Source organism: Vidua chalybeata, chromosome 3 (genome assembly GCF_026979565.1).
Source record: "Vidua chalybeata isolate OUT-0048 chromosome 3, bVidCha1 merged haplotype, whole genome shotgun sequence".
Taxonomy (NCBI): domain Eukaryota; kingdom Metazoa; phylum Chordata; class Aves; order Passeriformes; family Viduidae; genus Vidua; species Vidua chalybeata.
This window is the reverse complement of record NC_071532.1, coordinates 110,716,619-110,741,635: the sequence shown is the minus strand read 5'-3', so window position 1 is coordinate 110,741,635 and position 25,017 is coordinate 110,716,619. Positions and strand designations below refer to the sequence as shown.

Sequence of the window (25,017 nt, the reverse complement as noted above, 5' to 3'; positions counted from 1 at the left end):
ACTACAAGCAAAGTACAGCTCTGGAGCTGGATGTTATGGATGGCACGAAGAGAATTGACTGAGAAAGCAACAAATACCACAAGCTGGAAATGTATAATTTGTTAAATTATCTGACATTTGCAAAAGAAACAAACCAGAAAGGCAGCTGAAATTAAGGCTTGTTCACATACATACCAAAGCACTCAAAACAAAGCCTTTGTGGTATTGCATTTTGCTTAGCAAAAGTCACAAATGACTCTTGGAAATATCCCAAATTTTCACAGAATCACAGAATCATTCAGGTTAGAAAAGAGCTCCAAGACCACTGAGTCCAACCTGTGACTGACCCCACCTTGTCACCAGCCCAGAGCACTGAGTGCCACGTCCAGTCACCCCCTGAACACCTCCAGGGGTGGGGACTCCAAACCTCCCTGGGCAGCTCCTTCCAATGTCTGACCACCCTTTCCATGGAGAAATTCCTCCTGATGTCCAACCTAAACCTCCCCTGGCACAGCTTGAGGCTGTTTCCTCTCCTCCTGTCCCTGTTCCCTGGGAGCAGAGCCCGACCCCCCTGGCTGTCCCCTCCTGTCAGGAGTTGTGCAGAGCCAGAAGGTCCCTCCTGAGCCTCCTTTTCTCCAGGCTGAGTCCCTTTCCCAGCTTCCCCAGTTCATTAATTGTTTTTTCAAAGCCTTGCACACACCACAGGGAACAGGTACCCCCTCTGGATGGGAAAAGCTGGGAAGGATGGTGTAGAATCCTCACCAACATCTGCCCCACATCCCCTTCCTGAAGGAAAGGGGATCCACAGGGATTACAGTCAGAGAGAATTCCCTGAATGTCCATTCATAAATGCACAGATGGGTAAGAGCATCCCTCTTACCCTCTGCCTACACATCCTGAATCCTGCCTGCCCAAATCAGAGCAGTCAGATTTCACAGCCACTTTCACTGCCATAACCTGATACTCAGGGAAGGCCAGCAGAGAGCTGGGAGATAAAAGCCCACTTATCTCAACACCTTATAGTTATTGTGTGATGCTGCAGATAAGGGACCTGGCTCTCTTGAGGGCATCGTTAAACCTGTTGGCTGAAGGAGGGTCTATTAGGGTTTGTGAGTAAGGTTTTCCAGGTCTGGCTCCTTATGCATCCATAACCTTTACTCCCATGAGCAGGAATGCAAAAATTGGTGTCATTAGTGATGCATTACGAGTGGTGATTTCCTCATCCATCTGCTTTCAAGAGAGCTATTCCAGTGGAACGAAAGTAAGGCTGCACTTGAGATTCCAGTGATGTTTGTGTGGGCACTTATCAAAATTAGGGACTTTTCTTGAAGGGATATGTTGTAGTGTTCCTGAAGGGTTATGAAGTAACTAAAACTATTTGACTTCTGGCAAAGAAGCCTGAAAAGGGATGTGGAACACAGGAAAAAACAGGATGTATCCACACACGTCTCCACACAGGTTACATCTGAAAGGGGACCTGCAGCAGAAGTTTAACGAGTCAGAATTCCCAGGATAAATAGGTTGAGCTGTATTTATATTAAACCTGGTTTTAGCAAGACCTAACCCAACAAGCAGAGAATCCCATGTCATCACAGAATCATTTAGGTTGGAAAACAGCTCCAAGACCATCAAGTCCATCCTGTGACCATCCTTGTCACCCAGCACAAAGCACTGAGTGCCATGTACAGGCCTTCCTTGGACAACTCCAGGGACGGGGAATCCAAACCTCCCTGGGCAGCCTCTTCAAATGTTTAACAACTCTTTCCATGAAGAAATTCCTCCTGATGTCCAACCTGAACCTCCCCTGGCACAGCCTGAGGCTGTTTCCTCTCCTCCTGTCCCTGTTCCCTGGGAGCAGAGCCTGACCCCCCTGGCTGTCCCCTCCTGTCAGGAGTTGTGCAGAGCCAGAAGGTCCCCCCTGAACCTCCTTTTCTCCAGGCTGAGCCCCTTTCCCAGCTCCCTAAGCTGCTCCTGGTGCTCCAGCCCTTTCCCCAGCTCCATTCCTTTCCTTGGACATGCTCCAGCCCCTTCAGGTCTCTCTTGTTGAGAGAATCCCAGAAGTGTCCCCAGGACTGGAGGTGCCCCAGCAGTGCCAGCTCAGAGGGACAATCACTTCCCTGGTCCTGCTGAAGCCCAGGCAAACAGGGTCATTTTCCTTGCCCCCACAGCAGGATTTTGACACCCTGGATTGCAAAAGGACAAACAGACTCCCAGGTTTTCAGCCAGAACTGTTTCCCTCCCCACCCCGATGTGTAAAACACACTTGGGCTCAGAACACCCATTACCCCCTGGCCAACCAGGAAAGGATTTTCTCATTGCCTTGGTGACTTCAAGTCCTGACAACTTAATTACTGTAATTGAAGGCAAATATTACTTGAACTCTACACATTTCTTTCTTTTCATAAAGTACATTAGGCATAAAAACAAATGTTCCTTTGGTTAAGCAGAGGAGTTCCAAAGGTATGTACGAGTTTAGAAAATAAGAACCTTGCTCAGAAACCCCTTTATTGATAAGAATTTTAATAACCACGGGCCACTGAGCACAGAACTAACAGGGCATGGAGACAAGCAAAGAGGTGCCAACCCTAGAAAACCTCTGAGTTTAGGAAAAGCTTATGTAAAACCATAAATCACCTGGAAGGGCTGTTAAATGCCAAGGTATTCCTGCTTCCGTGGTGTACCTGTCCCAGTAGCCATGGGAACACTGCTGAACTCTAATCAGGGGTTTTCTCTAACCCCTCACAGTTTATGCAATTCTTCCCCTGCTTGACCCAACACAGAGAAAAATTTCAAAGAAAAATAAGGCAGACATCCCTAAAAGTGGATTCTGCTGCTGAAGCTTCTGAAAGACAAAATTTTCATCAGATAAAAGACAAAAAGAAATATTCTTGCTCCAGAGAAGTGATGATCAGGTAAAAGGGAAAGAGCAGTTGAGTGGAACTGGAGGGAAACCTGAAGACTGGGCTTTGGAAAAGATGTTTGTCCATGCCATAAGTTCCAAAATTGCCCACAAAATCGTGCTGAGGAGATGAAGTTAGAAGGAATTGGGAACAGGGAATTGGTAGGATGGTCCCAAGCAAAACAAAAGGACTGCTTGAAACGTGGTGTTAAATGTGGAATGAGTAAGAGGAAACAATAGCAAAATTCAAGGAGAGGTTGGGAAGTGCACAGGAAGAGATGAAGGTCAATTACAGGCAGAAGTCCCCTGTAAATATAATCTGTTTATGTAATTAGTGAAATGTATGGAAAATAATCTAAAGGACATAAAGCACTCCATGTACCACCGTGTTTTTCTCTGCCTTTCTTCGGCTGCTGATTAAATCATTAAGGGAGTACACTAAACTTACAGAGGGAAGTCCTGGTTCCCTTGAATCCTGCAGGATCAGGATTGCATCTCTAGGACATCCCGCTCCCAGAGCACCTTTCAGTTATTCAGTGAAAGGAAAAAACAGGGGATTATGGTCAATTATAAAAGGAATTCACATCAATGAGAACAAGAAGAGAAGAAGCCTAAAGGGAGCAGGATTTAGACACATCATTAAATCAATCTGGTCCAGTGGAAGGTGTCCCTGCCCATGGCAGAGGTGGGAATGTCTGTTTCAACCCAAACCATTCTGGGATTATTGTAAGTAATAGTCAAAAATAAGAACTGCACCTGCATGTTACACTGGGAGGAAAAGTGAGATAGAACCCATGTGCAAAGCAAAGGGTGCTGGCAACATACAGGAGTAAGAGAAGCAGCCTGGATTAATTCAGAGAAGTTTCTCTCCTCTTCAGAACGCAATAATTTCCTTTTTAGCACTTAAAACCTTAAAACAGGGGAATAAAAGAATCTCTTATACCATCTCTGTCTGCTACATATGAACTACTATTACTTAAGGGCAGTTATTTCACATGACTTTGCTTTGTTGGTACTAATTCACAATGATTTTGTGAAATCTGATTCACAAAAACGACACAAAAGGCGAAGTCCAGAAGGGATGAGCAAAAAGGCAGAATAAAGCTAAACTATTTCAATAGGCTCTCACTTAAATGACAGAAAGTGGGCTAGATGAAGCACATGGAGCCTGAGTTCCATGGAGAACACAGGATCACTCTTAGCTTTAAAATGCAGCCACCGCTGTTCTGCCTTTCTTACCAACTTCCTTGCCAAGAAACTGTAACAATAAGATTAAAATAATCCTGTTCTGTTCCTGCTGCTTCAGATCCTCACTGAGAGGTTGGTAGGACCCCCATGCAGTGCACAAAACTTGAGAGGCAAGAACTGAGGGCACCCCTGTATCTTTCCATCCCAGGAATGGATGCAGATAATTCCTGAAGAGTCACTCTGGAGCTTTGCAGACATCAAGGATGACAGAGTCTTGCTTCAAGGAGTTGACAACTTCAAGTTAAGTACAAGCATTAACATTTGGACTGGGATCAAACAGGCGTGAGGGTGAACAAAGACCTGTAGCCTGATGAGTTTAAGCAGGATTAAAATAAATACATGCATAAATAAGGCCACATACCATCAGTTCTGCAGTCAATTCTGGCATCAGAACAGGTACCCAGGAGGCTCTAATGCTTTTAATTTACCTGATTAAAATTGGTTTATTTCAGACAGCATCTTGTGAAGAGCTGATGAGAACAGACTCCCAATACTGGGAGGGCTGATGCAAAGGGAAAACAGGACAATTGCCCCGGTGCTCATGAGGAAAAGGACAAGCAGCAGATGGAAATTATCGATAGGAAAACTTTGCCAGTAGGAGAAATCAGTCTCTTTCTGAAGCCTCAACAACCACTGGGAGTCTCAACCACTGAAAGCAACTCAGACAACTACCAGGGAAGTGTTAGGGTGGTTAATCCTTGCTTGGAATGGCAAATGCAGGATCTAGGCTCCAGAAGCACCTTTCAGTCCTGTAATGCTTCAAAAACCTAAACAGGGATGCAATTTGACCTCCTGGTTATCACAGAATTGTTAAGGTTGGAAAAGCCTTCTCAGACCATTGAGTCAAAAAATTCCCCAGCACTGCCAAAGCCATCACCAACCCATGTCCCCAAGTGCCATATCCACACAAGTTTTGAATCCCTCCTGGGATGATGCTTCCACCACTTCCATGGGCAGCCTGTTAAATTAATGAGGGTTTAATGAAAGAGATGAGAAAGCAGGGATACTCAACCTGGACAAAAGTGGTAAAAATTCAGGTGTCTTGCAACTTCTATTTTTTGTTGGCTATGGTGGTGTAATCACCACATATCCATAGGAAGGTTTAATTTCACTACGATTTATCCTGTGTACCAATAGAACAATAAATCCACTGAAGGGAAATGGAATGAAAATCCTGAATGTCCAATACCTGGGTGATATGACACTTGTTAAAAGGACAAGTTCCAATTACTACAGAGAAGCACTTTCCTGTTTGACTCTGATAAAATAAATTCTGTGCCAGAATATATTGAAACATCAGCTGCTGTCTTGCAGTTGATATTAACTTCTGCACTCCACATGAGCCATCAGCTGTCTCTAACACAGCAAGGACAAGAAGAGAGGTAAGGAAGTAATTAATGGAAAGAGGACAAGGAAAAATGTTTTCCATGGAATTATGAAGATCCATTTTTGCTACACTTGCAACTACAAAAGAGCAGATTGTTTCTGTAGCAATCAAAAGGCCAAGGAATTTTATTATAGTAAATCTATGCCTAAAATAATCTGGAGGTTATTAATAGAATCATTGACCTCTGGAGCAGAACTACTTTGAGTACTAGACCAGCTCCACTTTTTTTAGCGGAGTCACAGAAACCTCCAAAGACAGAAGTTCTACCACCCTTCAGGATATCCCTATTGTGATTACAGAATCATGGAATGGTTTGGGTGGGAAGGGACCTTAAAGCCCATCCCATTCCACCCCCTGCCAAGGGCAGGGACACCTTCCACTATCCCAGGCTGCTCCAAGCTCCATCCAGCCTGGCCTTGGATGTGGCACCACATCCTAATGAAGATGTTTTATCACCACATAACAGCACCCGTTTCACCCCACTGCAGCAATCTACAGGTGCTTGCTTTTCATTTACATTGTATTTGCTGATTCCGTTTTTATTTCAGTTTTAAATTCTGTGGTGATGCGTTTCTATTAAACCCACATCCAAATTCTCCCAGCCTGTCTCGTCCTTCTACTTTATATTTTTGTCAAAAGCTCATCCTGTACCTCAGCAAGTGGCCAATTTTAGCAATTTTCATTCATTCTTATAATTCACACAACAGAAAACCCCCATCTCTCTTGCTGAATACTCCTGGTATGCAAAATGCCATTTGTTTGTGATACAAACAATCCATTTCCAGGGTTTTAGGATGAGCTGGAGGTCAGCCTGATCCCATCAGTGAAACAGGAGCTTCACAATAAAGCTGTGACACTCAGCCAGGTTTTGCCTCCAGCCTGCAAACACCAGCAGAACAGGAAACAACAGGGTTGCAAAAGTGCAACGGATTAAATTTTGGCCAGGGACTTGATTGCAAGGATAGTCCCGGGGATTCATTCCAGCTGTCCTGAGCAGATCCTGGTCAGGCCACAGCACCTGTATTTCCAAGGGCAGCTTGGGAATCCTGGCACTGTGTCCCACAGGGCACACACACACACACTTCCTCCTACTGTTCTTACACTTTTCAGGAAAAAGAACACAATTCATTTAAGTTTTTGCACAACAAAGGCAAAGAGTAAAATCCAGGAGCTGAGGCTAAGGGGGAATACATACCATAGGATAATTCTCAAGAGGAGCAGAAGCCTGAAGGCACATAAGGAAAGAGTTAAAAAAATTCAGCACATGGCAGAGAAAATCCTTTTCATATCTTGAAAGACACTTACAGATATCCCTTACAGATATATAGATATCACTTATAGATATAAAGATATCCCTGTGACATCTCATTCCACTCCAGCCCCTCTGCTGAGGCCAGCACAACCTCTCTTCCTTCACATTTCCCTGCAAATTACATCTGTGCCTTAGACTGGATATAAACAAAACTACTAGAAGAGATTTCCCCTAGGATCTCTCTATTGGCACGATGCAGAGATCCAAACACAGTGACTTCATCTTCCCAAAAAGCACCTAAATCAATTCGAACTGTTCTGTTCTCACCTTGAATAACAGAGGAAGTACAGTCCAGCAAAGCGAGCACAGGACTGGGAAGGTCACGTTTCCCAAGTTCTCTTCCCAGCTGCTGGGAAATCCTGGAGAAGTTATTCCCTCCAGCTCTGGCACAGGTTATCAAAGCACAGAACATGCCTGATCAACTGCATGAAACTCACAGCAGAGCTAGGAGTTTCATAAAGTGCTTGTAAGGTGCTTTGAGATCCTTCACAGAGGTATCCCAGGTGAACAAGGATGGAAATAACCCTGGAATTTCACTAATGTGCACTTGGGGCTGGGACACCAAACACAAACCTGACCCAGCAGCACTCCTGTGACAGATCTGTGAGGAATCAAACCACCAGGAGTCTCAGATACTGTATTTTAAAGGAGTGGGCAGGAGAGAAAACATGGAATGATTTGGGGTAGAAGGGAACCTAAAGCTCATCCAGTTCCACCCCCTGCCATGGAAGGACACCTTCCACCATTCCATGCTGATCCAAGCCCTGTCCAGCCTGGCCTTGGACACTTCTAGGGATCCAGGGGCAGCCACAGCTTCTCTGAACAACCTGTGCCAGGGTCTCCCCACCCTCACAGGGAAGAATTCCTTGCCAATATCCCATCTATCCCTGCCCTCTGGCAGTGTGTAGGCATTCCCTGCATCCTGTCCCTCCATGCCTTGTCCCAAGTCCCTCTGCAGCTCTCCTGGAGCCCCTTTAGGCTCTGGAAGGGGCTCTCAGGTCTCCCTGGAGCCTTTTCCAGGTGAACCCCCTCAGCCCTCCCAGGCTGGCTCCAGAGCAGAGGGGCTCCAGCCCTTGGAGCATCTCTGTGGCCTCCTCTGAATTTGCTCCAGCAGCTCCACGTCCTTCTGCTGTTGGCCCCAGGGCTGGAGGCAGCTCTGCAGGTGGGGTCTCACCTGAGAGGGGCAGAGCAGCACAATCCCCCCTTCTCCTGCTACTTACATTGGGGGATGAGCCCAGGATGCAGACCAATGCAGATTGTTTTGTTAATCCTGAATCCAGACTCTAAATGTCTAAAAAGTCTTCAAAAGTCCAGGACAGTTATCCCTATCCCTGTCCCCAGCTCTGTGGGTACTGTGGCATGCTCAGAAGCAATCCAAGCCTTCTCCACATGTCCTGGGCAATTTTATTATCCCTTTGTAATGTGTGTGGAATGGGCAGCTGCTATTAAGGATTCAGAAGACCAAACCCTCACTGATTCTCGAGTTCAGGATTTCTTCCTGTGCTCCACAGATACCGAAGAACCCCAAAAGAAGTACCAAGTGGGCTTGGCCAGCCAGACTGTGAATACAAGCAAAGGTATCAATGAGGGCTCTGAAGATTTGGGATGCTGAGAGAAAGAATGGAATAAAAACCATAGGAAGCACCCAGAGGAGAGAAAGGAGTTCTGGTAGCAATTCCAAGAGCAAGCACAGTCACAGCAGCACAGCTTTGGCTTCTGGCAGAGGAAACCACACATGCTTCGAAATCTGAAAACAACACCTGCCTATGTCAAACTCCTCTTCTGGCTCTTTTCTAATAATAAATGTAGAAAAGCAGATCTGTGTACAAATAAAGTGCTTCCAGGAGCATTTGAAGCAGTTAATTTAAACCAAAGCTTCACTCCTTTCCCCTTTCCCTCAGAAAATGCTTCTCAAAAAGAAAATCAACACTTGAGCCTCTTCTGTTCCTCTGATCCGAGAGGGTGATTTGGGGGAGAGCTGATCCATGGATCCAAACCAGCTCAGACCTCTGGGCAAGGGGACAGACATTTCCTGTTTTTCAGCACCAACAGTGGCCCGGGGGCCCGAGAAATACCTTGTGTCACTTTGTTGTCACTTTTTAGTGTGCCTTCCTCAGGCTTGGTTCCTTTCCTCTAAGCAGGTGTGAAGGTGGACTCAGAGCACAGGGAAATGAATCAGAACTTCACAATTTGGGGCAAGACAGACCAGAAATACCTTAAATACCAGCAGGGCCCTCCTGTGTAGGCATAAAGACAGATGCAGAAACACAAACAGCAAGAATGAGAATTAAAGTTGAAAAACAACAGCAGGGTTGTGTATGCACATTTTTTTTTTCTTCTCTCCTATCTATAAGGGTCTGAAGAAAAGAGTTTGTCTGAGGAATGGGGTTTATTTTTTAAGGAATACCATTCATGCAGTGTGCCTAGAGTTCATAAGGATCTTATCCTTGTTTTCAAGGATTCACACAGCACAGCCCAGTGACTACAACCCAGCCAGGTACAACCTCTCTGTAGCCTTTTTTTTAATAAATTCTTGCATTTCTTCTTCATTTCTGCCTTTAGTTTCAGTGCTTCCTTAAGCAACTCTTCTGACAATCAGCTCCTCAGATAATTTCCAACTGGGACTCATCCTTCCCTCCAAAAACCAACACAACTCTTCTCCTCTCAGCATCAAAATGCTGCTCCAAGTGTTTCCCTACCCACTTGCCCAAGTCCTACCTTACCCTCTTGCTATCTGAGATGTGTAACATCCTGCCCTTGTTCTGTCCATCATTTCCTTACAAGCTCTCTGGGGAAGCAATTAGCCCACTTGTGAGCACTCTACAACATAATTAACAAATAATAACCACTGAGAAATGTAGGCCAAAAAAGCCAAGTTATCACAGCCCCATTTCTGCAGAGACTTGCATTGTTCTGTGCTCGCTTGCAGCTTCCAAGTTCCTGGAGGCACAGATTCTCCTCCAAGGCAGCACAAAAGCAAAGGTGAACGCTGTGTTTTAAAGAAGACGTAAAATGTTCTGACTTTATTTGGATTTACAGGCTTTGCTGTTTTTCCCTGCTCATTAACACGACCAGTTGTGAGTATTTAGACAGAGAACACCACAATAAATCTCAGAATTGGAGGTGAAAGGCTCATAGTTTGGTTCTAAATTAACTCTGGCAACAGGAGTACCGAAGGAAGGAAAGACAGGATGACTGTAACCATGAGCAAGATGCAACACCAACATAATGACATCATATAGGATGAAAAAACTGCTGGAGGAGACAAGGACAGAACCTATTCTTGGGTTTCCATCAACACGCCCCACAACAGCCTGTAAGGAATGGTAACAATTATCAGGGAAAGCCTAAAAACTCACTCTTATTTCAGCAGCAAATAAAATATTTCCAACTCCTCAGGCTTCCTACTGTAAGACAGCTTTTCCAGGCTCCTGCACACTTCCTAGGAAGTGTTATGAGTCCTGGGTATCCCTTCAATACTGTAAAATAAGGTGCCAAAGCAATTAGACAAAGGTTTATAATAAGGCTGAAGCAGAATTCTGCTGGGGAGCCAAGGAAGCATAAAGGAAGATGAAGAAAGGGAAGAAAAGGATAAATTATCAGTTTGGAGTGGTTATTGGGATGAAGAAAGATGGCATTTGGAATGTACAGAGAAGGAATAATGTTGAAGAAAGAGGGGGGAGAAAGTATGGGGTTAATCTCCACATTTTACAGCCTTGAGTAGGTTAACAATGATGACCATACTCTGAAATTCTGATTTTAGATCCACCCACTACTGATTCTGTCCTGAAACACCAAACTGAGCTGATCCTCACTGAGAACAGGAAAGTGAACAGCACTTTTGAGCCACAAAGCAGCTGGAAAACCTGTAATGGAGCAGTTGGCACTAACTTATGGATAATCCCCGGAGCCTGAGAGTGCCAGAATGTCTCACCCAGCCCTGCAGCCTGAGCAAGACAGAACAAGTCTGCTGTGACCTGGGACAAAGGATCCTCATGGTCACTTTGTGAAATCTGCCATCCCTGGCACAACTTTGGCTCTGCCAACCTGCAGAACAACTCACCTGGTATAACCTTAGGTCATTTCAGGAGAGAACAGCTCAGATCAGCACATACAGCATAGAAATTTCCCAGGCCTGCTTCAGTGGCAAAAGAAGTCTTGAATGTCCAGGAGGAGAGGTCTTGTCCTTCAAAACTGATAAAAAGCCATGGCATGGCTGGAACTCAGTGATCTTTAGGGACCCTTCCAACCCAAACCCTTCTGTGATTCTCTGATCCTGTAATGTTGAGACACTTTGTAGCCTCACAGTCAGGATCTTATCTCAGCTTTTCTGCTCATGGGTAATCCAGTCTTGATCTCCCAATCATTAAAGGTGAAAACATTTGATTTATTCTTGTTTCACATCCATATCTGGCCAACCTGCTCTTGGGTTTACACTGAATTCCTCTCCTGAAAGTAAGCAGCCTCATTTTCCACCTTCAAACCCATCCTTGGATTTCTTTGCCTTTGGGCTGCTTTCCATGGCCAACCTTTGTGTTTCTGCTCTGCTTTTCACAGAATCACAGAATGGTTTGGGTTGTGAGGGAACCTAAAGCTCATGCAGTTCCACCCCCTGCCATGATCAGGAACATCTTCCATTAGCCCAGGTTATTCCAAGCCCCGTCCAATCTGGCTGTGAACACTTCCAGAGATCCAGGGGCAGCCACAGCTTCTCTGAACAACCTGTGCCAGGGCCTGTCCACCCTCACAGGGAAGGATTCCTTTCCAATATCCCATCTATCCCTGCCCTCTGGCAGTGGGAAGCCATTCCCTGTGTCCTGTCCCTCCATCCCCTGTCCCAAGTCCCTCTCCAGCTCTCCTGGAGCCCCTTTAGGCCCTGGAAGGGGCTCTGAGCTCTCTCTGGATCCTTCTCTTCTCCAGGTGAACACCCCCAGCTCTCCCAGCTTGACTCCAGTGCAGAGGTGTTTTCCCTTTTTTTTCAAATTGTTTTGGTGATGACTGCATCCCTGGTTTTGACCCGGCTGAGTTTTAAAGGCACACTTGTCTTTCATCACACCAAGTATGAGCTTTATGGAACAGCATAAAGATTCTGCAGCAATGCAAAAAAATGACAATGAGAAAATCCCCGTGCCTGCAATTCCAGATAGATTTCCTAGGATTTTATTATTAACACTTTGTGCAATGCCCTGAGGGGAGTGAAGAGCTCTGTGGTTGCCCAGTGAACCACACAAAACACAGAACCTGTGCCCCAAGGGACTTGCAGGTTAAAGCTCTGAGTGGGTACAAAACAATACAAATAATTGCCAGGTAGGCGACCCCGCAGGCAGCACTCGTGTTCCAAGCCGGAACATCTCCTGGCACAGGAGCTCTGGAAAAGGAGTGGGAATGGGATGCTTATCACAGCTCAGCAGCAAACTGCTCCAGGAATAAGCAGCAAAATGAAGACTCAAGAGGAAATGTCAGATTAAAGGGAAGACCAATTTGTTCCCAGTGTCTCATTTGCTCCTAATGCTCTGCGGTCTGCAGGTAAGCAAAGGAAAACAGAATTGTGGAATCACTGAGGTTGGAAAAGCCCTCAGGGATCACCAAGTCCAACCATTCCCCAGCACTGCCAAGGCCACCACTGACCCAAGACTTCAGGTGCCACATCCACACAGCTTTTAAATCCCTGCAGGGATGGGAACTCCACCACTGCCCTGGGCAGTGTCAGGGCTGGACAAAACCTTCCATTTTTCCTAATATTCAATCTAAACCTCCCCTGGTGCAGCTTGAGGCCATTTCCTCTGGTCCTGTCACTTGTCACCTGGGAGAAGAACCTGACCCCCACCTGGCTGTACCCTCCTGTCAGGGATGTATCAGCCCAACACAGAGCTGGCTGTCCCCAGCCTCCTCCCATTCCTCAGCTGTGGGAAGCTGTTCTGTTGAGAGGGAAGTGCTGCTGGTTGGGGTCTTAAATCCATAATGGAAGGCTCAGGAGAGCTCAGCAAGAAGTCCTAAGTGTCCTGAAGCAGAGGAAAAAAAAAAAAAAAAACAGATGCCAAAGAGCAAAGAAATTATTGCTTGATGCTGAACATTAAAAGGGTGTAGAGAAAAGGGAAATAAAGAATCACAGAATGGTTTGGGTTGGCAGGGACCTTAAAGACCATGGGCAGGGACACCTTTCACTTTCCCAGGTTGCTCCAAGCCCTGTCCAGCCTGACCTAGGACACTTCCAGGGATGGGAAGTGTCCCCTCATCCAGCAGACCTGAATGCCCCATGTTTAGCAGGAACACAGAAGCTTCAAGAGATGTTGCTTACTCCCATTTACACTCTAAAATCCACCTTAAATCTGCTTGCTAATTTTGCTTTGCCTCCTTCCAGTTAATCCTCCCCTGCCCTGTTCTTTCCTTGGGTTTGCCCTCTGCTGATCCCTCCTGCTGCCTCCAGAGCTGGGTGCTCCCTCCACCACCAAGTCATCCCATCTCAGATCCTTGCAGTGACTGAGCAATGCCAGCTCAGGTTCATTCCCTTCATTGCCCCACACTTAATGCCCTGAGAAAAGCAGGAGGGTGGAGCCACGGAGTTCTCCAAGAATTCACTCCAAGCACAGGTGAAGGTCACGGCTGCTCCGAGCTGGGAGCTCTGTTTTTCATTTAGAAAAGGATGGTTGTGGTAACTCTAAGCAAAGCAGCTCCACTTCCTGTGGCTTTGGATATTGTGGCTGGATAATCCTGGACCTGATAAAGCTTCTAACAGGTTCTGAGAGAAGCTGTAACTGTGGTTATGGAGTTTTTAACACGTTTTCTCCATGTGGATTCTCTGATGTCAAATGATACAGTTGAACACAGGTGGGAAAACAATTTGTCTTTCCTTTTCATGCAACCATTTATTTTCACAAAGAGTAGGATCTTCATATTTGTGAGGTTACTGCCTGCCTGCGGATTGTGCCTCAGATCAGTGAGAGAGGATGGAATAGAACAAAAAAAAAAATATCACAGAATCATTAAGGTTGAAAAAGTCAATCCAGCACCGCCACCATGTTCACCCATAAACCACATCCTCAAGTGACACAGCCACGTCTTCCAAACACTTCCAAGGATGGTGAGTGATCAAAACAAAAGAAAAAAAAATAATCTCTTCTTTAACTGACCTGGAAGCTAGGCTAAAAATGAAGCAGTCCTTTAAGTAGTTGAAATAAAACCAAAATAATTCAGTGTTGATAAATAAAAAGAAATGTACTTAGGTAAAATAGAACCTAATATGAAATAGTATAAAATTAGAAAGTCAGGATGTATTTCAGCAGTTCATCCAGCCTGTTACTGGATGTTACTGATGCTTCTGCATGTCTAAAATCCCATATCTAAAAGTAGTTGGACAATTTAGAAAGCAGTATATCACACAGAGGTTAAAATGTATAATATACATATATATTGCTGATTGGTCCAAAGCTCCCCAAAATCAAGTGTGCCAGAACTATTTACCATTAATTCCAACTACCCTTAATCTGACTTCTCAGACATTTTTCACCTCCTTCATGCAAACACGACTTGTGCTCAAAGGAGGTGTTGATTTAAGGTGGAAGTGAGGCTCAATGAGAAACAGGAAAACAGTAATCACAGTATGAATGACCACTAAAGACCATTTAGAAAAATATTTTGTGCTGAAGCAGACAAGAAGCAGCCACAGACCTTCTTTCAGAGAGGAAATCACCTCTGGAAAAGTAGCAACGATATCCAAATGGAAGTGGTGAGAGTAAGGTGCTGGTGGCAACCTTTAACATGACTATTTTTGCAGCAATCAACACCTCCTGAAGAAAAAAAAAGCAAGAATCCATGCTAAGTCATAGGTGGTAAGAAGCCAACACAGCACTGAAGAGGAGGAATTGTTCAATTATTATCCTGGGTATGAGCACTGCAAATGCAGGCACTGACACCCGTGTTACAACCTGTTAGGGACCGCAGAATGTTGAAGGGATTAAAAGCTAATGACAGGCCACCATCCCTCTTAAAATCCAGTGCCAGGCCAGGGGCTTCCACTTTCTTAGCTGAAATATCCACAGTTGCAACATCAGCCTGTGTTGTTTGTTCCTAATGAAAGAGGTGATTCACTTTCTTTCCAGGAGCTGCAACTGTAAAATGTTGATTAGAGTTCGAACCGCCCCCAAAATTTAAAGCAGAGTGGAAAAAAAATACAAAGTGAGGTGTAAAAGGAGATGGGAGTCGAGGGGGAAATCAAAGCAGGGAATTCACCAGGAGGTAGAGATTTTATCAAAGCGATTGGTTCATTAGGCAGAAAATCTGACTGTCATTAAGACGGTGCTGCAGTGCTTTTTGTTAGTGAGTTCTTCAGGGCAGACACCTTTGTATTTCTACTTGTAAAACACCAATTAGTACCTCGGGCAGACTACAAACAAATCAACATTAAAACAAAGCAGTGAAACAGAACCATTTGTATCTCCTGCTAAGCCTGGAGTCACCAGGACAGATTAAACTCCCTGGAGAGAGTCTACATTCTTCATTCCCTAATAGTCCCCCCCCTTGTTTGCTGCACATCTGTAGAAGTTAAAAAGCACAAATTTGGATTTATCTCTCTGCTTGGGCTCAGAGGGAGTTCACCATGGGATGCTGCTCTGGGAATTCTCGTTACAAGTTTTGTGTGTGTGTATTCAAGCTGGTTTTCAATTTATAACAGTGTAATTGTTGCAAAGCCCACCCAGAACAGCCAGACATCACTGCTTTCCCAGCGTGCAAGTGAAAGGCCACACTTGGGAATTAAAGAACAGCTGGAAGGGTGGAAGGAGCCGGACTTGGTTCAGTCTAGTCCATATGGCTGGAATGGGAAGGATTCCTGACACTGTCTCCAGAAACTCAGAGGGGGTTTCCTCATTCACTTCCAAGCAGAATCTGGGAGGGAATTTACTTCTGTGGAGGATCCATTTCCTCTGATCCCGGTTCTTGTTCCCTGGGAAAAGATCCTGACCCCTACCTGGCTACAATCTCTTTTCAGGGAGTTTGGCAGAGCCAGAAGGTCCCCCCTGAGCCTCCTTTTCTCCAGGCTGAGCCCATTCCCCAGCTCCCTCAGCTGCTCCTGGTGCTCCAGCACCTTCATCTTTCAACCTGCCCTACCCACCTTTTCCCCCCTTCCGACACATACTTTATAAACAATATTAAATGTCTTTTCCAGTTTAACTCCCTAAAATATGTTCAGTGGAAAGGTCAGGCACAGCAACAATCAAGTCACAGTAATGGTTAAGATGCCAGACTACAGATTCAGAGTCTGAGCCTGCCATGATTCACACTGAGGGCTGGTCAGGTTATACTCACTGTAAGGAGAAAAATGGTAATTTAGCCTTGATGATTGAGAAAACCTGAAAATCTGCCAGCTCATCACTGCCTGGAGTGCCAGTAGCTATTAAAGCCTTAACCAGGGACACGGGCAGGAATGCATGATTTGGGGTTTATGATTCCTGGATTCAAAGGTTGGGAGAGAACGATGGTCTCACCTCCATGTTCTACTCCATGTGGTAAAGAAGTAATGATTGTAAACAGAAGCAACAGAGATGCATTTTTTAAAGAGCTGGAAAAGCCTTTCCATGTTTGCTCAGGCACACAACAGCCTGTGCAAAGCCTGTGAGGTTGATGTAAAAGAGCACCCATGGTGGGATTTTTGAATACATCTGTCAAGACTCACATGAGCAGAGCTGATCCCCCTCTTGGAGAAAAGGTGATGGATTTCATGAGCTCTCAGGTCCTCTCCTAAATTACCTACCCTGTAAAGAAACCTGGACAACAGCTTGGAAATGGATTGAGAGCTCTCCTGAAGGAGTTAACCATTCAAACAGGTAATCTCTGAATTTTGAAAGAATTTGGCCACCAGAGCTACTTCCCTGCAACAGTTCCGAGGAGCTGCTGCCAACGTTAACATCGGGAGGCAGCTACTGACAGGTTTCATTTTGCCCAGTCTGATGCTGCTATTGACACTCATGCAGACAAGCCAGCACAAACAGGAATAAAAGGCCACCTTCCATGGCAACACTTCTCAAGGAACTAAGGAATTTACTGACAGTCCTGAAATCCCTGGCAGGTGGTGGGATTTGCTTCCCAAATGTCCCGGGGCACGGAAAAGCTGATGGGACTCACGTAACAACGGCTCCTACCATGCTGCTGGGCAGCTCCAGAGATGAGTGACAGCCTCTGCAATATCCAACAGGAATTACTGGGTAATGTGGCCTTTCAGGCAGTGGCCAAGTGATGTGGAAGGTTGGGGATAAATTCCAGTTGCAGGTCAGGGTCCTTCTGAGAGGACAGAAACTTTTGCAGAACCAACAGCTACTTGAATTCTTCTTCAGGCTTGAGAGCAAATGGCAAATTTCTTACACAAGAGTTACTGGATGGGGCTTGGAGCAACCTGGGATAGTGGAAGGTGTCTCTGCCCATGGCAGGGGTTTGGAATTAGATCATCTTTATTATCCCTTCCAATCTAAACCATCCATAACTCTAATTTCTGCCTCTACATCTTCTACCCAGTTCACCACCTAACCATGCAACTCTGTGCTAGTGCAGAAGGTAAAAGTGATTCAGAGGGAGGAAGCTGAGCTCATTTTGCCAAGTCCAGGGGAAGGGTGAGCTGTGTACAAGAATGTTCCCTCCTGGAATGGGATCTTCACACCCTGTGCTCAGACCAGTTCCCAGTTTTCCTGCCTTGGAGAAAAGGGGATGTGGGTGTAAACTGGGAGCTGAACTCCCAGCTCCAGCTCCTCTGCTTCTCAGAAAACTCAGCATCCCCTCCATCAGGTATTTGGATTTTGAATCTGAAATTTAGGCCTTTATTCCATCACTAGTCTGAAGACTGCAGAAAACCCTTAATCTCAGCAAATTTAACCTGGCCTCAGATTCACACTACTTTAGGAAAAGCTTTTACAACATTCCCCAGAAGTTGTGCTTTGTCTTTAAAGCAGAGCTGACAATAATGTGTATCCTGGAGAACAGAAAGTCGTGGAAGAACAACAATGTAAAGGTTTGAGGGTGATTTTGGAAACACCAAAAGACCTGCAGAGGCAGCTGAGAGCCTGCTATTGATGACAGATTAGCCAACCCCACTGGGTACAATTTGCATCTGATTCACAGGAACTGGAAGAGAACTAGGAAGTTGGGATTATAATGGGATTAATCACATGGCTCCAGGGATCCCATTCATGCCTTTGCTGAAGGGTCCTAGACCTGCTCTGCACTGCTTGAGCTGCATTTGGGAAGTAATTTGAGGTTTGCTGGGACAGGAATATCAGATTGGAAGGAGGGAAGAGATAAATGTTTGCTGGTTTTCCACTCAAAGCCAGTCTTTATCAAAGTTACGTGACCACGAGCTGAGATTAAGGACTGTAGTAAACCTCAAATCTCAGCCTAGAGCTGAAAACCTTTGAGATTTAATGCTACTAATTCCTCCAGCCCTTACATTTACTAGAAGTGACTGTTAAAAAAAAAAAAAACAAATCAATCATTCTGAAGGAACTGTTGTGAATCCTGAAACAAAGGGAAAGGATGAGATCATCACTGTTTCTTCAGCCTTGGTGAGGTCTCCAAGTGAACATATGAAGCAGATGAGACTTGCCTCAGCAAGGCCTGCCAATGTCAGAGCAATAAATAAATGTTCAGAGAGTGAGGCTGCACCTTCAGCTGATGTGAGCTGCTGTTCAGAGCTGTGAAACCTGCAGAGTCCCAGGATTTCTGGGAAAATGAAGATGTGACGCTGCACTCCCCTGAAGGGAGACTCCAGCGCAAAGCCACTCTGGAAAGGGTCAGGCTGCCAGGCAGGCACTTAAAAGAAAAACACTTCCGAAGATTCTTTTCCATTGTGATCTTCTGTGTTGAACTTGGCATTGCCATGGAGTTCTTGGGCTGTCCTACATCAGGGACACCAAGGCCTGGGAAGCACTGAAGCAGTTTGTCCCACACTGTTCAGCATCAATATTTGATGTGGGGACTCCTGGTTTTCTTCCTGCATTTCTCTTCCTGGGCTTTGGCCACTGAGGAAGATTTTCCCATGGAGCCAGAAGAGCTGGGATTTTCTGTGCCTCTCTTAATGGTGAAAATTAGGAATGAACCCTAACTGTTATTCAGTGTAACAAATGAGCTGCTCTAACAAATTCCTAACTGTGTTTACAGTTTTCCAAGAATTGGTTCCCAACCTGGAGTCACAGCCTGGGCCTTGGCACAGCTCCAGGCACACCAAGGCTCAGGCATTCCTGGTGGAAGGTTCTCTTTGCTCCAATTCCCATTCCCTCTGCCTTAGACCCTTCAATTTTAGATCACATAAAGACAATAGATAAAAGAATGTTCATCTGTAACAACACTGTCCAAATAACCCCTTCTGTGAGGACAATTTTTGTCTGACCTTTGTTCCAAATCTGACAGCAAAATTCTGATTTTATAAAACTCTCTTGGAACACACTTTTTTCTTTCCCTAGTTTTAAACTTAATTCACCTTCTGGTGAAAGTCTAAACAAACAATTAGAAGTCAGGCTGAATTCATGCCCTTTGGGGGGAAAAACCCACCACAAAACTCCACAATATCTACAGAGATGTCTATTGACCCAGCAGTTATCAGAAATGTGGTGGGGCTTTTTTTCTTATTATTCTTTCTGGCACAAACCCAGCTTTCTAAACAGCCAGTGACCCACTTTCACCTAGCTGGCCTCTGAAGTTGAGAAGATTCCTACCCTCTGGACGCTGGAGGCTCTGTTTGAAGTCCCTGCTGTCAGGAGATGGTCAGTTTACGTCTCCTGTCCTAGGACAGGAAAAGGATGCACTCTCAGCTCCATGTGTTGCAGGGAGATAAGCACAAAGATTTCTGTCCTATGCCCTTATCAGCTTTTCCTGCTACTCTCCAGAACAGACACCACCAAGGCTGGCAGTAAAAATTAAACTTAAGCAAGAGGAGGAGAGAAAAAGAAAAAAAAAAAAGTATTTCTCATAACTATAATTCAAAAGGTTGAAGTTTTAGGAAAAAAACTGCTATGATTTTTAAGTGTACTGAAAACTACCTAAAATCTTCTGTATTCTCAGTGTAAACTGACCTACTCTGACACACCCAGGATGACTTAGGTTTTAAAAGATATCTCATGACTTAAATAATCATTACTACATGAGAATTCTTCCCCTTGCAAATAAAACCAATTAGCTGGAAAAAGGACATTCCCTGCATATGGAAATGATACTGGAATTACAGAATGGTTTTGGTTGGAAGAGACCTTAAAGATCAACCTGTTCCACCCCTTGCCCTGTGCAGGGACACCTTCCACTACACCGGGTTGCTCCAAGCCCTGTTCTTTAAACTAATGCTTTTATTTCATGGTTTCCTTTGCTCCAAAGCCCATTCTATAAATTAATATTTTTACTTCATGCTTTCTTTTGCTTTTCCTTCTCTCTCTACTGCTCCCTCCTTCTGTTTATGTTCCTTCAATCCTGCTACCTCATTTTCTTAATGTGCAGAGGACAGGCTAGACAGAGCCTCCAAGGATTTTGGGTTATCTCCCATCTTTCCATCTTCTGCCCACATAGGATTTAATTTATGGGTGCTTCAGTCTCCACCCTCTATAAAACTGGAGTTACTTCTTGTTGAAACATTGTCAGCCATAAGTGAGATGGACTCAGCGTCATTTTAGGAGGCACCTTCAAGTAAGACTTGAACATAAAGGCGATAAATAAATGTTCCAGATGGAAACCAAACGTCCAGCTCTCCAAAAAGCCCCACCTGGATCTATTGATGCAGAAAAAACCAAAAATCATCTAGCAAATACCCACATAAAATTGCCAAATGGCTGTTTTAGAAACCCCAAGAATTGCTCCTATGCTCCTCCCCAGCCCTCAATGTCATTATTAAAATCATGGCTGCACTGTCAGTTTATAAATTGAAACAATTTTAGGAAACACCCCTCATGTAATTGCAGCAGCTGTTAAATCTACATCACAGATGTCATGGGGTGCCAAAAAACGGGGGAGAACTTCATGGATGTGACAGGGCAGAGAAAGTCCTTGAGTACTTCAAGATTCCCAAATTCTGGACTTATTTCTGCTACCAGTTTCTTCTAGGACAAGGTGTTTGGAACGATGTTTGAAAGAACAGTCCAGTTTCATTTTTAAAAGCACGAAAGATCCTAAAATATACTAACTTCCCAGGTGATTGAAAGAGTTTACTTGGTATCTACACAGAAGAACTCAGAATCTCCACAGCATGTGGAGACCCAAAATGAACAGAGGCCAATGAAGAAAAAATCAATTTATTGGCATTTGAGGCGAAATAGAACTTCCCTCTTAGAAGTTCCTGCTCCTCCTCCTCCTTAAAAGAAGCTTCTAAAGTTTTGCTTTTAAAATAATTGTTTTGCTGATACATTTTTGCCCTTAAACATGACTTAGTGCCCCCATTAAATGAAAAACACTGTTCTGTATACATGGAACAAGAAAACTCATGTTACTCTTACTGCTATTGAGCAAAGAATTCAAAAGGCAAATCACGAGAGCTCAGCATTTCTCCGACTTTGTTCTGCCATTTAAGTTCTACCACAATAAAGAAAAATTTCCTCACTCAAACCTCCTGCAATAATACAAAAATGAAGAAATAATGATAAAATACTTTTTTATCAAGACAGGGCAAGACAGGAACTATAGTGATGGCATAAAAAATGTCAAATATTCCTTCAAACTAGAATGAAAGAAGTATTTTAAGACTCTAATCACATGAAAGCAGCACTGAGCCCAGGATTCAGGATAAACCAGCATATGTGTGTGTGTGTGTGTATGTGTATGTGTGTCCGGGTGTGTTTATCCCTGGATATCAGACAGGACAGGAAAGGAAGAGTTGAAACACTTGTCCAGAAAATGCTCAAAAAGAAAACACAGCCAGGACAAATTTAGCAGCTTTACTTAGCTGGGATATCAAAGGCAGAGCTGACTGGAAAAGCAACCACCTCTCAAGAATGGCAAAATAAACTCAGCAGAGTCTCGGGAGGAAAACCCGGATCAGAGGCTGGATTTCGTTAACTGCTGCTGTTTTGGGTAAGTCAGGTCCTTTCTGACACTGCTGAGATAATCTTGTCGAAGAACAACAAAAATGAAAAGCCAAAAGAAAAAAAAAAAAGGACAAAAATCAGCCATTTCAGGGGGAATCTGTTTGGTAAAGTGGCTTTGAGGTGGTGTCTGAAGAAACAAAACTCAGAATGAACTTCCTAAAACATTTTTTTTTCTTTTCTTTTGGTCTCCTTTGGAAAAGCGAATTTCAACAGGCTGATTGGCAACTTGTTTGTTGATCAAAGCAAAAGTCTGAAACACATCTGAAACAGATTTTCTGAATAAAAAAAAAAGCATTTCATGCTCAATTCAGAAGAAAGCCTCCCCAGCAGAAACTAGGCTATCTGAATTTTTTTTTTTTAAAAAGGAAGCTTCCATCGACTAAAATGAGCCAAAAGTGACATGCTTTAATAAATTCTGTCTTGAAGACATGCCTGGATATTACCTGGATATGAAATTGAAATCATGGCTTAGAAATGTGACTTTCTATCCAAAGTTCATTAATTTGCTTGTTTTACACAGAAGAGGATTTACCTCAGACTGGGAAAAACAACATCTGGATCTTACAGTGACCAGAATCCCAATTTAATGCTCAGAAATAGTCTGGGGTTAGATGGGAGGAGGGTGGCATCTGCCCACCTCTGGCAAAAAAAAAAAAAAACAGAGGAGGAAAAAGGGGAAAAAAGAAGAAAATCCCTAACTTTTCAAGCTGCTGTGACTTCACCTGGGGAAGTCTTCCTGGAAGATTTAGTACAAGGAGCAAAGGAAGTGTGTCAACATGATCTGTACCATCCAATGGATAAAACTGGCTTTGGAATTCACCTTCCCAGTGCCAAACTCCCGCTGCCGAGAGATTCAGAAATTGAAGTGATGTCAAGCAATTTCCCTTGGCTCCCAGTCATGCCAGAGACAGACACTCTGACGCCAAGGGAGGATGATGGGGAGATAGCAGGTCCCTCTCATTTTCACAAGAACTCCAGGGAACTGCTCCCGTATCTGGTGCAGAATTAATCAAGATAAGTTAATGTGTGATAACATGTATCTGAAGGGGAGAAAGCCTGGACAGCTCCTGCCTCTCCAGGAGTCAATTTAATGGCTCTCCAAGAAACACAAAGCTGTCCTTTTCTGCCCTGATCCACCCCAAAAGCAGAGCACAGGCTGGAAAAAAGGACAAGGTATGGCACAGGAATATGACACAGTAGAGAAACATCTCATAATACTGACAAACCATTGATGCTTTTACACCCTGGCACAAGAAACTTTCACCTGACCCACAGATACTCCTCCTGCTGCTACTCTTAAAATACTCCACAATAACAAGTAAATGGTTTGTGCATCCACAAAAATGGGTATTTTGAGGTATTTCAGTGAGGTCTAAACTCTGTATGATTGCTACATTGCCACTGTGACATGTTTCGTATTAAATGAAAACATCAGAAATAATTGGGACACTTAAATTGTGCAGAAGGTGGGAAATTGGAAAAAGGTTTGGGTCGCAACCATGGAAACCAGAGTAGGAAGAGACCACTAAGCAAACACACACAGATGTTTTTCTCTCTGTAAACCAAGTGCATCAAGCAAAGTGCTGCCTTCCAAATCACAGAATCCCAGAATGGACTGGGTTGGAAGGGACCTTGGAAATCATTCAGTTCCCCTCTGCCTTAGGCAGGGACACCTTCCACTATCCCCAGGTTGCTCCAAGCCCCATCCAACCTGATCTGGAACATTTTAAGAGGTGGATCACAGCTTCTCTGGGCAACTTGTGTCAGGGCCTCACCACCCTCACAGGGAACAATTCCTTCTCAATATCCCATCTATCCCTGTTCTCTGCTAGTAGGAAGCCATTCTCTGTGTCCTGTCCCTCCACATCATTGTCCAAAGTCTCTCTCCATCTTTCCTGTAGCCTCCCTTCAGGTACTGGAAGGGGCAATTAGGTGACCCTGAAGCCTTCTCTTCTCCTGACCACGCCCAATTCCCTCAGCCTTTCCCACAGCAAAGGTGCTCCATCCCTCCAAATATCTTGATGTCTCCTCTGGACTTTTTCCAGCTCCATGTACTTCCTATGCTGGGCCCCAGGGCTGGAGGCAGCTCTGCAGGTGAGGTCTCACCTGAGTGGAGCAGAGGGGCAGAATCCCTCTGTACCTGTGCACCTTTATCCATCCCAAACGAAGCACTCTGCGGACTCCAGAAGCCTTCAGGCCACACAACCACATGGAATGCACCAGGAATCACACACAAGCAATTCCAGCCTGATGGAAGTATAGGCAATCAAAGTCTGTGCATGGAGCACTCTGAAGTGTTCCCAGGGAATTCCCAGTGAGTGCCATCAATTGGATCTGATTAATAAAACATGCCAGCAAGGCACAAGCTGTGAATTTGTGCTCACAAGCACTTCCAGGGACACAGACAAGCACCAGGCTTGTGTGTATTATACACAAGGACATCACTTATACTCAGGTAGCCAAAGGCCTCTGAAAATATCACCTGGTATTTTTACAGGAAACTCTGTCTGGAAAGCTCTCATGCTCCATTTTCCCACCTGCATTGTTCACAAGGTGACATCCATCAGCAGCATCCCAGATGGATGGCATGAATTAATAGAGCAACTCCAGAGACTGAGTTCCCAGCCAGGTATTTATATTCCTTCCCTTGTGAGCCTGCTGACTCTACTTATCTAAGAAACTGTAACCCCTCCCAAAAAAGGCAGAAGTGTCAGTGCATCAAAAAAATTGAATCCAATAGTGGAAAAAAATTCCAAATTTGTTTGCTTTGTTTGCAGACACATCAGATATGGAACACTGCTCTAAATGGAAGGTGATATGACCAGCATATTTCCCTGAGGTATAATTTGCCTTTCTTATAAAACAGTAACTTCCCACTGTGCTGTCATGAATAATATCACCTGAAATAATGCTTATTCCTTCAATCCAGGAATACATGGAAGGCTGAGAAATGCATTCCCATACATGACAAATGAACAGCAAAGCAGCAGGGCTGACATCAGAAACTGTCTCTTCTTTAGTACTTCAGTTATCTCACCAGAGACTGGCAGTGAAAACACAAAATCTTTCAGCTCCAGATGTGTGAATTTGGCCTTTGGGCTCAAACTCAACCATTTGAAGCAATATAAAAACAGAAAAAGCTGAGTTC

General features: G+C 44.5%; 1 protein-coding gene across 2 annotated transcripts in view; it reads right to left on the bottom strand.

Annotated features, from left to right (window-relative positions):
• PINX1 (PIN2 (TERF1) interacting telomerase inhibitor 1) overlaps nucleotides 1-25,017 on the bottom strand; it is a 63,879-nt gene that overhangs the window by 5,804 nt on the left and 33,058 nt on the right. The gene's annotated exons all lie outside the window — the stretch shown is intronic.